We start from the raw sequence: 18,381 nt of genomic DNA on the forward strand, positions 1-18,381 counted from the left end.
TTTTTAAATCACAGCATTAGTGTATATTTCACACTGTCAGCTCATAAAGATAAACAATTGTTTCACTAGCCTAGTTTCTGTGATATGCAGTTGAAACAACACACTAAACTGTTTCATTATATGTTGTCTGTCATTAGGTTTGCCACTAGGTTTAAATTACAGATCACTCCTCAGCATGCTGCCATTACACTACAAACAACTCAAATTAGAAACATTATAGGATTTGTGTTCACAGCAGTAACAAAAATCTTTATACAAAACATCTGTTTAATATATATATACCTAATCAGAGTTATGGAATACATCAGTATGTGTAATACCTAACAGAGAAGGTTCTGAAGATGGTTTTACACTTTAATTTAAAGAGGGACTCCGGGTAAATAGCTAAACACATGTTTACTCTATATTTGGCAAAGGATTAGTATTTATGTTTAGCAGATCCTGTGATCAACATATCTGTGTCACAGTCCATAGCCAGTTGGGCCTATTTCTTTCTATGTCACCTCAACTCATGCCTTCAACAAGAACCTAGTCTGCAATAAATCCCATTCACCCCAAAACCACAAAGGTAATGCTGTAGATGCATTTTACAATGAAGGATCAGTTGTACCCCAACTGTACTGCAACACACATCTACAGTGTGTAAAGCAGGGGTAGGCAAACTCTGGCCTTTAGGCCAGATACAGCCAGCCAGTAGTCCATACCGTTCTAACGCCCCCTGGTCGATCCAGCCTAATCCCTACCAGTAGAGGTCGGAACCCCCAGCTCTTGAGCCTCCTTGTTTTGCCTCCCTTCCCTATGTACCGCAGCCGCCGTTAACACTTCCGCTGCCGGGGTAAGGGGACATTCCCTCTCCTCCGTATGCATTGCGGAGGAGAGAGATTTCCTTTCAGGGGCGTTCCCTCTCCTCTGTATGCATTGCGGAGGAAAGGGATTTCCCTTCAGGGGCATTCCCTCTCCTCCGTAGGCATTGCGGAGGTGAGGGATTTCCCTTCAGGGGTGTTCCCTCTCCTCCGTATGCATTGCAGAGAAAAGGGATTTCCCTTCAGGGGCATTCCTGGTGGGGGGCGGAGCCATCAGCGCGGGACCCAAGAGAGATTACGGCCTAGTGTGCCTTCTTAACCTCCTAAAATGGCAAAGTACCCAAAAAAGTTTGCTGACCCCTGGTGTAAAGCAGAGTCATAAAGTCATAGATTAATTAATAATGTTTTTGAATGCAAAGCCTATGGATTTCAAAGGGGCTGCCTAACGCAATGTTTCTCAACGTTTTCTCAATGTTTCTCATTAGGATGATGTGTGTTCTTTACTGTGTGCGCGCAATAGCTTTATATTTTTGGGTTGTGGTAACAGTGCACATTACTGCACCATACCTGACTCACATAAGTGCTTTGTAGTACCTAGACCTAAAGCAAACACAAGCTAATTATTTAAAATAACATGTCTACTCAGTCTATCAGTGTACTGAACAATGTAAGGAAACAGGTAAAATTCACTTTAAAAAGTCATGGGAGTCAAAGTTTGGGAACTGCACAAAGATGTCCACTTCCATAAGACTTTGGTATAGTGGTACATATCTACAAAAGATTCATATTATTGAATTACACAGCTGCTTATTTCTTATACGTTAGGTAAAATGATTCCTGCATTAGGATATTTAAACATTACTTTTCAAATGACTGATGTGCTACTGTAAAAGGAGGTATAACTATAATCTACCAGGAGGGGAATACATGAATGGCCCAAAGACAATGGGCCCGATTTATTAAAGCTCTCCAAGGCTGAGGAGAATTCACTTTTATCAGTGAAGCTTGGTGAACCAGCAAACCTGGAATAGAGCTGGTCCAGGATTCAAAACATTTGCTAGCAAATACCTTGAAAGAAATACATTCCAGGATTGGTGGATCACCCAGCTTCACTGATAAAAGTGTATCCTCTCCAGCCTTGGGGAGCTTTATTGACTCATGTCCAAAATCTCTGCACATTGACCCTTCTGTAGTCCACATCCATCAGCACTCAGTACATAATAGCTTGCTATATGATAGAACAGTAAATGGCATCATACCATGGTACATACAGTAAGCATGTCAATTACAAAGGAATTTTTTCGGTACCTTGGGGGATAATTGGGGCCCCCTGTGATGACATCCCCTAAAACCACTTCTGCTTATTTCCCACTTCACTTACACTGAAAACAGCTGCTAGCAGCTGCTTCTTATTTTCTTTCTTTTGCATGAACACATTCACAGACGCGCACCATAAGAGAGTATATCATATAAATGAACTGTTTCAAGCCAAGGAAACCTTTCTTCATATATCTATAAAAACATCTTCTTTTAAAGTTTGTTTTATGATTAAGATGCAAACTTATAAGATATAACATAGACAAGGTCAGTGCTCCCTATCTACATATGTCAAAGCAACTGTTCAATAGGAGTGACTTGCTGCGTCTTTATGTCACAAAAACTGGACAATAGGCCCTCTGTGGATAAAATGAAATTATGAGTGATGGGACAAATGCCCCTACTGCAACAGGCTTATTGGAAAATACAAAGTGCTGCTGAAAATGCTGAGAGGGCTAAAGATATACATTAAGTATTTTAAGTGTATTAATTAGCTTGTCTTTGCTGGCACAGAAGTGGAAAGTAACAGGTTAATTGAATGTGCTGCTAAAATTTAGACTAGTCTAATGAAGGACAACTGGATGTCAATCCCCAGCACAGACATTGCACCGAACAAACAAGCTTTATTACCGCACAACTGTAAATCACTCCCCAGGTCCAAGACTATTTATAATCCCCTTTTAAAACAGAAAAGAACCTTCTTAACTGGCCAAAGGTTAGCATCAGATCATTGCAGTTTACATAAGTGTATGTAATGATCTTTTTTTCTTTAGTTTTAACACAGGTTTGTATTTATGGAAAAATTACCATTTCTTTGTATCCTGGTGACTATTTCCAAAATTTTGAGTTGTTACCACAACAGAAGTGAAGAGGAAATCTTGAACTTGTTAAGATGTGTAAGCGCTGGTACAAAGGAGCAGATGTGCTGCCAATTTGTACTCAACTTATCCAAACAATTTTCCGAGCACAGTTGAGCACAGCACACATCTGACCTTCTCATTTCCTGGTTTTCTCAGAAAATAAACGATCAGAATGTCAGACGCATGTTATTGATTGTTTGCACAATGTGTCCTTTTTAATTTCAACCTACCCATGGCCGGTTGAGAATAACAAAATCAGCCAGTTGCAATCAGTTAGGATTTGATTTTCCTTTTGATTTAGATCAGATCATTTCATCCAATCAAATTTTGAATGGAAGTAAAAAATCTGCCTGCATGTCTCATGTAACCACACAATCTGTGTTGGTGGGAATAATTTATGCCACAAATATGCACACAGCCTGCTTATTCTTTTCATCAGTTGTAAATTTATACTAGGAGAAATATGGGCTTTCTAAATTACTGACACAGAACAATCTACCAAATCATAGTAATCTGTAGGCTTGATCTGGTTTATGGAACTGGAATTGAAATTATTGAAGCAAGAGGGTCAGCATTACAGCCAGGCTACTTGCATTTTCAGAAGGAGAGGTCAGCAATCACAGTCTCCACCTTTCTTTCAAAAAAGATTTCCTTGGAAGCTCAAATTAACATTTGTTTAAATACTTACAGATGCATCAAAAAAAGGTGTTCAAAGTATTCCAGTATATTCTCCTTAGAAAGCAGCAACAACCTGAGTAGAAAAGACGGTCCCCTGATAGCATACTAAGATATGGTTTAACCTGTCTGAAGTCATAGCATGTAAAGAAATTTACACCTTTTTAGAGCAGGACATCATTGTTATTGTTGTCTCTGTCTAGTTTGGGAGATTTCTTCTCACTGCAAAAATAAGTAGGAGAAAATCTGCTACAGTTACCATATTTGTCCTCACCTTGTATTCCAGTGAAGACTGTAAAAATAATTTCTTCTCTCTCTACCTGGCAGGTTATGGTATAATCCCTCCACGTTATCCGGAAAAAAACACACTTCAAATAATGATATTCTAGCAAAGTTTCTTTGTTTTTAAATCGTTAATTTAAATAGGAACAAAAAAGCAAACTTCAGTTCATTTATCCTCTCATATTTTGTCATATGGATAAAGGCTTTGGGCATTTAACAACAAGCAGAAGATCTAAGAAGTCCCATTGCACCTGGCCATTGTGAGTTTACAAATATAACAAAGATCAAACACAGGTGACACAGCTCATACAATTTCACTACTCTAGATGGGTGGAGAACTTCTAAAAACTACATTGTTGTTATTGAATGTCACAAAACTCTGATAAAGAGATAAATCACACCGGCAATATAGTCACAGGGATTTTTCTGTATCTGTGGTAAACTTGTTCAAAGTTATATTTAAACTGCGTTGCCAACTATTGTGGATTTCCACAAAAATAACTCTGTATGTGGCAACAGAGATGTGAATGAGCACTGAGTTGAATGTTTGATCAACAAAAACATACAGTTTTACAAACTGGCTAAATAATAGGTAAAATGGCAAAATAATGAATAATGAAAATAATGAAAGTCTTTACTGAACACTTCAGGGTGGATTAAAGGTGTGCGGTGTGTGTTCAATAGGAGCTGGGGGCACTAATACGAGCAGTTCAATTTATTTGCCATTCTGTTCAGCTAGTTTTGTATTTCAAACACTGCAGTAGACAGCATAGCCAAGTTCTTCACCTTTACTGTAGAACCATGTGATTAACACACCTACCAGACTGCTGATTGAACAATGAAACAGTAGCAGCACCCTGATGTGGTCATCTCCCTGGCACCCTACTATATCCGGTATGAAGACTTGGCTACTAGGTCTGTCTGTTGGGGCTCTGGGCTGCAAGGGGTTCCCTATAACTGAGCTATTACAGGCTAGCAGTAGTGACAGCATCATCACTACATCTGTCATCCAGGAGTTCTGCTCTAATATCTTGCATTCTGTGTGCTCCTCTTACCTCCTTGCCCTGACCCTCACTTTGGCCTAGATTCATGGTCACTGATTCTGGAAAGATACTGGAGATAATCATAGCTGGGAAGTCTTGCCTCAGGAATTTCAGAAGTAAATGTTATTTGCTGAATGTAGCTGGTAGCAGAATCAATGATCACTACACATTATTGTAATATGTACTTTAATTTTTATTCAATATGTAATATTGAAATACTGTAATATCCAATATAGAATTTAAAGTACAAATCAAGTTATTTTTTCCTTTGACCATTTCACTTTTTTCAGAAGGTGTGATGAATTGTTAGTTTTTATTGGTAGGGAAGATGGGGAAGTAAGATTTTTGGCATTGGCAGGTTTCTTGTTCCACATGATATATGTGGCCCCCAAGACACTTCTTACACATGTATGGTTATATCCCCAACCTTTGCCATTCTGCATTGGGCATAGGTATAAAAAAATAAAATAGAGTATCACATATTGATAAGATCATTTTCATTTTTTTCTGACCTCTTTTATAAAAAAAAAAAAAAAAAATCAAAACACAATGAATTACCTGTACATGAAATGCCACTGAATCACAAAGTTCTAACTTGTATTACCAAACACAGGGATAGATGCATTAGGAATGCCTGTTCCAAGCATACATTGTATTCATATAATTATTACACAATTCGATATGATAAAGACTTTATGTATTTTCTGTATATAACCATTAAATCCCAATGATGTGAATGTATTGCTGTTCATAGTGCTGTGTCACCTGTGAGGTCAGAACATTGCTTTTGATAATTACAGAATGCACGTGTAGGTATTAAAGGCAGCGATTTGACTCAAACCAAAGCCAGCAGATGCAGCAGTCTGGTGTTTGTTTTCTGTCTATTGATCTTTTCATGTCCTTTTTCTTTCTTCATTACAGAAATGTGGAAGTACAATCTTTAAAAGTCTGACTCACAGTTGGTTTGAAATATATAAAGGCTTGTTCTAACTGAATGCAAATGTGAAGCCTATTCAATGATCCAAGGCGTCTTTGAAGACTGATACATCACAGCAAAGACAACCAAAGCCACTTCAACTCCAAAGTGTTTTTCCCAGTTCAGCTGTCTCTTCATCAGGGAATCTAACAATGGTGTTTGTAGTGATTTGCACTTAGTAAAGAGCATTCCAAAGAAAATCCAGAACAGTCCATTGACATAATAAATATCTGACTGGAAAAATCATATTAGCATTACTTTTGTGTGTGAGGGACAGTTTGATAACTGATTACACTGGTGTGGTTAAGAAATTACAATAGCTCAGAATCAATGGTTAAAGCGGACCTAAACTCAACATTTTGTAGACAACTCTCATATATAATGTAAATTTTTTTTTTGTGCAACACCAATTTTTTATGTCTTGATCACAGCGGCACACAAGGCAGAGCCTCCCAGGATACCTAAGTCTTGCATCCAATATCTGGCATGCACAGAAGGAAGATTTTTTCCCCCTTTACAGCGCGCTACGTCGCCCTTTCTTGCTCCTTGGCAGTGCGAGATCGGGTGACATAGCAAGAAGATCGGAAAAGAGGACAGAAGATGGTGGCGCCCAGGGCTTCCTCAACACCAGGACAAAGAAGAACTCTAGGACGACGCGGAACCAGATCGAGGGAAGGTCCAGCACCATAAAGGGATCAGCGGGATTAAAGGTAAGTGTACTTTTTTTTTTTTACTTTAGTTTCGATTTATTGAAACCTCCCATTAACATAATAAAAAATGATGATGCTAAATTCTTTATTTACATTTTTTTTAGGTACCGGATGTCAGGACAATGCCAAAGCACAAATGTAGAAGTTACAATATCAGTGGATGCTCGAGATCTTAGAAAGAAGTCATTGGGTGCAAAAGAATTGGTAAAAAGGGCAGTGGAAGCAACAGAGTGGTGATAGAGGGCATGTACCTGTTAGCACTGGAAGGGGGACAAATTGAAGCATGAGTAAAGTCTTTATTGTTTAAATATGTTTTACATAGTTGCACATTAAGGCAGAGCTGCACTACTGTTCAATATAAAAATGTATGACTGTAATACAATACAAAGGTCCTCATATATCCAGGTCATCAAGTAACTAGTAGTAGTTAGTCTCATTCCACTAGACTGACACCTTAATCCAATCACCATGTAATGTGATTCCTGAGGTCTCCACATATCCTGGACTAGGACAATTAACATCTGCAGTGTCACATTCCATTGTGATAGGATTAACGCTGACCTATCATGATAATTTTAACATTATATAAAGGGGTGGCTTTTACATGATGAAAAAATGTCTTTGTTTTGTAAAATAGTTTTTACTTTTATATACATAAATCACATTACACATTGGGCTGCTCCTGCACAAAGGCATTTTTTTTATTTTAAATAAATGTCGTACCTGCGCAGTGTGACATCAGGTGACGTAAGAAGAATCAGGTCAAAGGCAAAAGAAAGAATCTGTAATGTGGGGCAAATCTGAATTTACACAATAAAGGCAGTGAGAACTAAGCCACTAAATACCACTGATTTCACCAGTTCAGGATGGTGTTTACTAAGGACTGAATCTTTGTTTTAACTGTTTTAACATTCCCTGTTTGTAAATTCAATTAGTGTTATAGTTGTGATTTAAAGCCACATTTGGATAAAATTGTTTTGGGTAAATGTTGGAGTATCTACTTAAATATGTATAGCTCTGAAGACTAAAACAGTTGGCACTTGCAATCTCTGTCTGAGAGAAAAACAGAAAAGATTAAACGATCAAGTTTCTCTTTATTTCCTAACAAGCCTTACAACAGCTGCCCCTGCTGGGTTTTAGCAACTGTTCCTTAGGTGGACAACAAACTTTCTGTTTTCTGTGAGGGTTAGTTAGGTCATCTGCATGTGGTATGGATTAATCCAGTAGCAAAGGCCTATTGTGCACAATGGATCCTTTAAATTTGTACATGATTTTAAATAATGCTGCCTGTATCAGAAGCTCAGAGATATCACAAATATCACACAAATATATTAATGTGACTGTCATAAAAGAAAGAAAGTAGCCTATAAACGTTTCTTATTAATACTTCAGTGTCCAACACTTCCAAGTATGTCAAAGTCTGTGTCTCCTGCTGCATATTGTGGTTCTACATCACATAGTGTGCCCCTATTAAACTACAAGGACACACAAGTTGAGGGTGAAACCACAGCATGCAGCATGCGGATGCTATCATAAAACACTGCCAGAAGTGGCTGAAAATTCTATTGGAAAGTCAGACAGTTAAAAAACTAAAATATTGTATATACTTAGGTATAAGCTCACGTTTTTAGATTTCACATTTGCTTATATTTGAGTATTTTCTTGTCACCCTCTCCTGTTCCAACTGCCAGTGTGTTTCCTATATGTAGGGTTCCTACTTGGCCCTGTCTTGATCTCACTACTAGGGCATTGGTTGGACCAACAAGTTTGGCGTCTGCTGAAGCAAAGTACTGGTATGTGTACAAATATAAATATCTGCACTATTCTGGATATACTGTAGGTTCACACTGACACTGAGACAGTGACTGCATCAAAAGTATTATTAGGGAGTGAGGGGGCACTGTAACTGCTGCAATGCTTACAGGAAAGCATAAGGGGCTTCCTGCTAGTTCCCCACCCTTGTATATGCACAGAATGAGGGAAATAAAAAGAAGGTGTATGGGGAAAAACTGCAAAAGTGCATAAATGTTAAGCCATAAAAAATGACATGGGGGGGGATTGGCAGTTATTTTGTATGTGAGAATGTGTAAGTGGTACTTTAGGGCAGTCGCCAACCTTTTGGGCCTCATGAGCTACTAATTTTGCAAACTCTGGACTGCACATGTGCAGGGAGCCGTCCGTCACTCAAAGGGGAAGAAACTTCCCCCAGAGTGACATCATTATGCCAGTACCCACCCAGAGACACAACCCACCCTAAGCCTGCAATCCATATGGGGAACATGGTCCGCAACTCTGGCCTTTGCCCCCCAGTGAAAGCGTAGTCCATCTCCTGATCCTGCTGGGGGACGCACCGGCCAGAGCCGCGGGCCACTAGCTGGCGACCGCTGTGGTGCATTTCTAACATACACATATGAAAGCTTGACTGGGGGTATCTAATGCTAAAATTTTGCCTAGGACCCTGCTTTGTCTTAATCAGACTTACTGTCATGACCCCAGATATTGTTGTGGCAAATGCCTCTGTAGACTAATTGTAATGTTTTGAAAAAATTTACATCTGTTTGAATCAATATAAACTGTACATATTCAAATAGTGGGGACCTGTTTCTAGTTGCAAAAAGAACAGAGTGAAATGTTTCAAACAAAGGGGCTAGAGCGGGCACCAGAATATAATTATATGGATAATTAAAATCCACTGCAGCAATAACTGCACTCAGCGGTCTAATGAGAATTCCTTTCCTGTAGAGATCTCCTAAGAATGATTTGTATCAAGCCATGAATAGAGGGGAACTGTCTCCTTCCACACAGCTTGGCACAGCCCTGTAAATAGCTGGTTTTAAGAAGTGCATAAGAAAAGAAGCCTTTGCTTGCTTCAGTCTTGACTTGAAGAACATAGAAGAGTCTCTTACTTTTATTCACTTGTTGTAAAACTGGTTTTTACACAATAAGCTCCACATTGCCACAACCATACTAGATTCTTACTGGTGTAAACATCAAGCCCCGATTTCCACCTGTGATGTATCTCAGCTTATTCTTGATACTTCATTTCAGCACGTCAGTGAATACCAGAGCTTGGCGGAATGCATGGAAATAATTAGCATGGATAATGATGAGAAGAAAGATGAAGTTACAGATGATACAGCTACTGCTAACAGAAATGTGCAATGAGAGCTTAAAAATTTGCATTTAAAGAGAACCTGATTTGGACTGCATTATTTCTAGGGAAAGAACAGTGCACAAAAAGACCCCTGCAGAGCAAACTGATTGCACCTTTAATATCCCCTGAAATGTTATCATTTAACAGTTTTCATGGTTAAGGTTGGGTTAACATTTAGGGGGGCAGCAAACACTACATGTGCATAAATATTGCCATCAAACTCTATTGTACCAAGTAAGCCATGTTCCTTATTAGCTATGATTAAAGTTTCCTCTATCTGAACTGTAGGAACTGGTTAAAATTCTTTCAGTTTTTGTAGTGTTGTATATAAAGCTTTTATGGATAAATATACACATGAAATAGTATTCTATGCTCTCTCCTACTAACATTTTTCCACTAACTTGACTGCGTAAAGTAATATTAGAATATAAGAGTATTGATTGGTTGAAAGTCTCTGTGCTGCTGTGTAGGAGAATACAAGAGGCTAAAATCAAGACAGATTTATGTCCTTATGTTAGTTCCATGTAAAATGCATTCACATTTTTACTGAATACACAATTTGAATAAATTTTGTTTAACATCTGCCTACAGTGCAAAAGTAGCAATAACTAAAAAGTTGTTTACAGTCTCACAGAATAATTATCCACAGAATAAAAGGTTCCATACATTAAAAAAACAAATTTAAATAATCTAAAACATGCAATAAAACATATTTTATGACCTATAAAATAAGGAAGCTTGGTTACTTGTAACCCCCTGGGGACATCAGGCTAGCTTAAACTATGGCTCTATATAGGCAATTTTGCCAGCCAACCATTAATGATGCTTCTTTTATACAGCTGTCACTTCGATTGTATTGCTCATCAATTGTTGGCCATTGAAGCTCAGATTGTAAGAATGCTTAAGGAAAAACTGTGCATTCAGGGTATTCATAGTAAGATCTATATTGTTACCTCCTGAATTTAATGGGCGCAACCATGGTCAAGACAGACTGAGCATTGAGCTTGTTAAATAATTTGATCTTTTAAGAAAAACAGCAACAGAATATCCTCTCTGGGGATGCTGTGCATAGTGCGTATTATTACCTGATGCTCCAATGTGTCCCCAATCCCAATATTTTTTGCTCTAAATGTACTGATCTAAATTACTGTTACTCCTCCTTAAGTCCTCTTGCTGCACTTTGACCCTTGCACAGTTCTATGTGATAACTGCCAGTTTGACTCATATATGGACATCAGGCGCAGAAGACATTCTACTACATCAGAGTAACAGGGGGGCAAAGGGGAGATAATTCACCACCTCCCAGTCTATTCTTTATAACATTTTGCTGGAATCCTATTTCAAGGTCACAGATAAACCTAAATACATTTATGAGCATAAGTGTATATAATGTACACTGGGATTTATCTAGCCTAAAAGCTGCTTAGCCTATTGAAAATAGAGCTAAAAAAACATTTATACATTTTTTGTACACAAGATTTACACAACTTGTGTAAATATATGGGAGTGATTGGGAACCATGTTTTGTGTTCTTCCTCTTTGTTTACCATCAACATTTTGTGAATTGTATTGTATTGTCAATTTTAACAAATATTGGTGCCATGAAATTTCAGCTATTCCAGTCTTAATAGTTCACATTGTTTTACCTTATGGTATGATGGATAACCACAGTGTGAAGAGCTCTATAATATACTGCCACGCATTCCCTCATCCAAAGATATAAGACATTTCATTTTTAGCATGTTTAGTGGAAAAGCTGATTTAACAGGTATACCTTTCAAAGTGACCGCTGACAAAGCAGATATAGGCTCACATTGGAAGAGCATGCATGGCTGCTTTTAAATGTCATGCTTTTACAGGTTAATGTACAAAGCAGCGCACATCGAATATCCTCAGAACTCATGACTAATTTACTTGTAAAATGATCTGGATAGAGGAACATTATGAACTTTCCAATTTAGAAACTCCATTCATTTTCAAGAGTTAAAAAAATGACATTCTTTACAATTACATGCTAAGAAAATCAAATTTTGCTACTGCCATGCCCAGATAATCTCCAAGAGTGTGAAAGCCAGACTGTATGCTTCCCAGTTAAATCCAAGCTTATACACACTTATAGTAAGTTGTTTAATATAAGGAGGATGGCCATGTGTACCATCAGGAACTCTTTGTAATGTTCTCAATGACCAGTTATGGTTACTTTGCATTTTATACATGGTCAGCTGATTGGCCTGTAAGGGTAAATGTAAGGGGGCAGGTTTTCTCTAATAGGCCTTGGCATGGGTGTTGGTGGTTTATACATTTGGATATATGACACGTGTCTTGCACCTTTTTTTCTGTAGCTCAGTTGCTATTGATGGAAGTGGTGGCTTTCTCTGAACAATATGATTACGTTGTACCCTGTATGACCATTTTTCATCATATAGCATGAGATTAGTCTGCAGGGGCTAAAATCTCAACAGCCTTCTATAAACCAACTAAATTTCCAGATTGGGTTTAAGAACAAGGCAGCCAAATTTGTACAGATTTTCCCACATTGATTTCCAATGCTTTTGAATTTCCTTGTTAATCTATAGCTGATGCTCTAGTAAAGAAAATCTGTACTAAGAGAAACATGGGGCTTCCATTGCTGACTTGGCTGTCTTTGGCTTAAATATTGACTGGAGTATTTAGTATCTTGGATAGGAAAGTTTAAAGTAAAGTTAGAAATCCTGATTGTGAAAAGTATGCAACTGGATCAGAATACCAGTCAATCAACTAGTGTTTTCAGAAGCAATAATGGCTTCCATACTCCATCCATTTGTATAAGTTTGCCTTAAAGTATACTTCCGAAAACAGAACAATTACCTTTTTCATAGACATCTTTCTATAAAATTGCAGCCCAAAATATCAGTCTTTATACAATGTACTTGAAAAATATATAATTTAAAAAAAACAGTCTGCCAGTGAGGAGGCATGGATAGTCTGGCAGTCTCACCTTCTGTATGTAAATAACAGATGTCCGCCTCTTTCCCACCAGCAGGTGTTGGTGCGGGTCTTATTTGTACAGCCCAAGATGCTTGTAAATGTCATCTTTCCTGACAAGCAATCTACTGGCTAGGAGTTTTCCAGAAATACACTCTGATAGGAAACCACCAATTATGCCTTGTCACTAATATCCTGAACTTTTCACTAAATCAACGGAACTAATGTACTAGAATTGTGGAAATAATTACAAGAAATTATATACCAGTGAAATCATCAGAAAGGCATGATGAAGCAACATACACATCGTAATTTAGGAATCACATGCATTCATTGACAAAATAGGATTTAAAGGAGACTATAATATTTGGGGTTAGGTTCACTGCAATGTCAGGAAGCCTTCAGTGGCTATCTTCTTCTAGACCAGTAGTTATAGTCACTAAAAAACTGTCCAATCAAAGAGCCCTTTTTGTGTGCAAACCAGTTAAGAGCTAATAGGCTGGCAAGGGGATCTCATGTAAAAATAACTAAGTTTTACTAAACAAGCTACAACAATATAAGGTAATGCTTCTGCAAATCTAAAAACCCAAATGTGCCAATAACAGTCTGAATTATAGCATTGTATACCTGTCATGAATGAACAATTAAAAAAAGAACATTTAATAGAAATGTATTGTATTTTTCTAAAAAGTAAGTGATACATGAGCAAATTTCAGAATAAACAAAGAAATAATATACTTAATAAAGACCAGCTACAGTAACCAATCAGATATCAACTTTCAGAGTAAGCAAAAATCTAATTTGTTGATGTGGGTTATTTCTCTTTCTACTCTGTTATTAAAGAAATCCCAAAGTGTTTCTTCTCAAAGAAACATTGTACAAACATTTCTATATTCCCATAGACTGTATTTTGCACTTTAGCCACAAAGCACTCCTCCCTGACAAATGCAAATTACTGACAGCAGTTGAGACATCAAATGAATGTTTCCACATAGAAAATGAGATCAATGTAACACTGGTGTGAAGTAGTTCCATCACTGCTCATGTTGGCAACGTCTATGACAAAGTACTCTGGGTACGTTTCCAGAGCTTAATATGAACAATTCACCATGGAATATAACGGCCAATAATTAACCCGCAACCATTATCACGTGACAATACTGTCCAGCTGTGGTTGGCTTATAAACCTGCAGCTAAATGAAAAATATATGCTTTAGATGCCAGCCAATCATATGCATCTGTCATTTCCCTGATTGGTTGACATTGACCTGTAATTGATCTCCAATTTAATCTCTCTACATGTGGCCATCTATTCACAGTTACAGATTGTTACCCAGGCACATCCTAATATAATTTTATTTATTGACCAAGGCCATATACATTTCTAATAATGTGGAAAATGCAGTAATCAGCAGCCACACACAACTTATTGGGGTTCATTTACTGAAGGAGTACCCAGTAGGTCAATGATCTACTACAATTATGTACAGACATTTATAGTAATAAAGAAACATAATGACACCCAGAAACTTTTACATTTCACAAAAAGTTAGCAATTGGTTACCTTATCCCTGTACTCACAAATCTAAATTACAATATGATGGTGGGGGTGCTCTAAAAAACTGGCCTTTAACTGGAACAAACTTATATGATGTTGAGACATCCACATATTGGAGTTTTCAAGTGTACTTAAAGCTGAATGGACTATTTTCATATAAAAAAAAAGAAAGTGTTAAATGCAACCAAAACACTAACAAACCTCCAAAAACAGCCCAAAAGATATGAGGAATGTGACTAATCCTAGCATATTTTGCATTCCAGCATCTACTTTTGTAGATCTTAATAACCAAAAAAATCTTGCATAATTAGGTGCTCATTATTTTTTGTAAAGCTTTTCTACTATTTTCTACCAAGCTACTCAGTACAGCCCATGCACAGAATTAGTGATGAAGTTGGAAAACCAGGTTTAAAGGGAGTTGTTGTAATTGGGAAAAAACCTTGATAGCCAATTTAAACCTAAAGGTTGATTTTAAGCATTGTTACTGCAACCCATGAAAATGCCATTTATTTTAAATGGCACCCTAATGCTTTGCAGGGTATTGTGTTATTTTTCTACCTGCATTGACTGTCTATTATTTTAGATGAATGCACATTAACACGTTACACAATGACACGTTAACACACGTGAATTAAAGCACCATATAACTCTAAATGGGCTCTTCATGTTACAAGAACAGTTGAATAGGAGTAGAAAGGTACAAATGTCTATGTCCTCATTATAGACATCTGGAACATGTAAACTATACCTATAATGAATATATGAACTCAATATATGAATTAAGTATTTAAAAATTAGGAAAGTCATAGGAATAAATGGAAGTATGGAAAATAGGAACGCAAAAAGATAACAAACAACGTGTAAATATGGACTGCTGCCATTTGGCAGGTCCACAGTATATTTTTAGTGGAGCATTCCAAATTCAAGATCTATCATTAGGCAGAAGATACAATCAGTCAATAAAAAGACTAAAATTATGTAGTCCGGACAAAATTAGATTTAGGAATGAGGTCACTTAGCATGAGGTGTTGAGGGCTCTAGGTAAAGTTTACTTTATGGCAGTGGGAAGCAGCTGATATGACTGGCACATCTTGTGACTCTAAACCACTCAAAATGACATTTCAGTGTTAAAGGGTCAGGAAAGCATTTTATTCCCACCTACTTTATTGTAGCCATTTGGTCCTTCTCCTGCAATATTCCACTATTACTTCTCCTTCCTTGTAGCCCCTGTTATTACACTAATTACAGAGCCAAAGGAAATCTAATGTCTTTTACACCTGCTTCCCTGCAGCGGGTGTTTCTAATTCACTTTCCATGTCTTGGTCAAGACTTCCCATGTTTTTGCCAACAGAAAAAAAAGATTCTGCTGTCGCCAGTCAGTGGGCTGTTGTTGGAGGCTTTTCGTGGAGGAATCTACAGCTGTCAGCCAGCAGGTGTAAACACAAACAAAATCCAGTGAACATATCCATTATATGGGGACATCATCACAGTTCATTTGTTTTTTCTAAAAAATTTTATGAACTTTTTATTTGATTTAAGCTTTTTTTGTGGAATGAGACTTGGGAACAGTTTTAAGGACCCAAGTCCACTAAATGGCACGCCTATCTCTGAATGATGAACATAACATATTGCTTAACTGGACAAAGAAATCCTAACATCCTTATCTATGTTTGCTCAACATTCGATGCATATAATTAATATGCCTAAAAAAATGAATAAGTGATTTGATTGCCAGATATTGGTAGCCTAAAGCCACCAGTTGATGCACCACCTGACTTCTCCCTAGGCAATACTTGATTGCTTGGCTTTACCAAATTGTGGAGGTAAAAGCTGGCACGCTACAGTAAACTTAAAACCAGCTTATTCTGGGGAAAAAAAGCAATCAGACCATGTTTTCTAATCTGCTTGGTCACTTTTCAACAGTTAGGATATAGATTCAAGTTAGACAAGATTCACTTCATGTTTGTAGGTATTTTTTAGAATTATCCCTACATAACTGCACAATAGTCAAACAAAGTCTACAACAGCAAGGGTTATGTGAAGGCTGGTACATGGATCAATTTTTAATTTGATAAAATACCACATCTAATCTAAAGTAAGATGTATTTTTACCAAATAATTACCAATCAGAAAATCTTTGGATTAACCGATTGCAAACTGATTGCAAAATTGCCATCTGATCTTCTTGTGCGTAACAGCCCTAAAAGGTACAAAGGTACCCATAGACACATGTCCAGAAAATTTCAACCTGTACATTACTTATGTATTTATGTAAGATGGCTGGGGCATTTGATTTGATGATGAGTCCTAATGATGTTCAAGAAAGATTACTTTAAAGGAAACAAAGAGGCAAATAGTGACTATTACTGTTGACCTACTCTTATTCTACAAATGCTTTTTACATTTACCTGTCATGCCAACCCACCCCTGATCTCTTCACTTGTTCTGGGTCAGTGGCTTAAAAAGTACTGAAACCAGAGTCAACATAACAACCAGGAAACTAACAATATCACAAAGACAAATGGCAGACCTTATATTTCTCAGAAAGCGTTGTTATACTGACCATAGAAAAAAAACAAATTTTATATTATATGTATCCTTTGGTAAGATATGAATGTTTCTAATACTATTCTTTAATTACGTTGATATGTTATTGGCATCACCATAATCCACCCCATATGAAGTTATTGTACTTCTGGATGGAAATCTAATAACAAGCAACCAATCAGAAGTAGCTTTATATCAGTTGATAATTATTATTTTAAGTGTACTGCCATGTAAAAATACAAGAATACAAAAAGCTTTAAATCATGAGCATGCTCAACCATGTTGAATATAGTGCAGGAAATATGACCACTGCACTCACCAACCTTTACTAAGTAACAAATATGATCTAATTTATGAAATTTTCATCTCCCTCATGTTAATTTACATAACCTAACCACCATTCAATGCCATTCCATCTCTTTATTGTACACCTATCTACTTCCAGTGATGTCTGCCAGCAAGGTACACATTTTAACCTTTGGTGAGCACTACAATAATATTTTGCTGAGTAGGCACAAAAGAAAATCAGCTACATAACAGAAGCTTTACAGACAACAGTAGCTATTAACTTTCTTACTTTCTGATCCCAGATTTGCTCTACATGAGACAGACATTTTTATTTACACTACTCTACACTGACCTCTGCATGGATGTAAGACTAATAATTCTAGCTGAGTTCTGAGCAAACTGAGACTCATCCATCACTTTTACACCAATCAATGCATTACATTAGCAGAAGATGTATGTCAGCACATCAGTAATCATTACCTCTAAAACGGAGTGTCAATCATATACTGTAACTAGAAGAGTGCTTTCATCTACAAGATTCATTCACAAAAGTATCACCTCTGTAACTTTGCTACATAATCACAATCTGATACAAAAAAAGTTTTAAGTAGCTGCAATAAAGAATGCATCAGAACAAATCAGGTTTATTATTTACTAAATAAGATGTTATGAATGCTGGGCATGCACCAAGCAAGATGTGTCTCCCTGCTTTATACCAGGCTGCATAATGAGTAAACTTTCTAGTATAATATGTCTTACCTTGCAGACTCTGAAAACTGTCTTCTTTGCCCTGGATCCAGAAGATCCCACAAAAGTTGCTTGAATTTTCATCAACTCCTAATCATAATAGTTTGGAATTGCAATGTGTAAAAGAAGAGACAGGGCTGTGTGATCCTGTGGATGACTTGTCTCCTGCTGATCCTGAGAAGTGGTGATGTTTTGTGCTTTGCAGCCTCCCTTGCTGAGCCTCGATGAGTGTATTCTCAGCAATCTGAGTGCTGTCACTGCAGCCCCATTCACAGCTCTGAGGCTGCAGGAGGGGGTGGAACCTCATACACTTCTATTGGAAGAGATGACCATGGGATTGCTTCTTCTTCATCATCACAGGCTTCCCCTATTGTATAGAGCTTGCCATACACTATGCAAAATTTTCAATTGATCAGGTTGAGGTTCAATCAGACAAAAACAATAATCGATAAAACAT

The 18,381-nt window shown here is 37.3% G+C and overlaps 1 protein-coding gene across 1 annotated transcript in view; it reads right to left on the bottom strand.

Annotated features, from left to right (window-relative positions):
- Positions 1-18,165, bottom strand: part of MEGF10 (multiple EGF like domains 10) — a 72,737-nt gene extending 54,572 nt beyond the window's left edge. The window contains exon 1 of the mRNA XM_072416012.1: positions 17,937-18,165. The gene's annotated coding sequence lies outside the window, so the exon portion shown is untranslated. The remainder of the gene's footprint in view (positions 1-17,936) is intronic.
- Between the last annotated feature and the right edge of the window lie 216 nt (positions 18,166-18,381).

Source organism: Pyxicephalus adspersus, chromosome 6, assembly GCF_032062135.1.
Source record: "Pyxicephalus adspersus chromosome 6, UCB_Pads_2.0, whole genome shotgun sequence".
In the NCBI taxonomy this organism is placed as follows: Eukaryota; Metazoa; Chordata; class Amphibia; order Anura; family Pyxicephalidae; genus Pyxicephalus; species Pyxicephalus adspersus.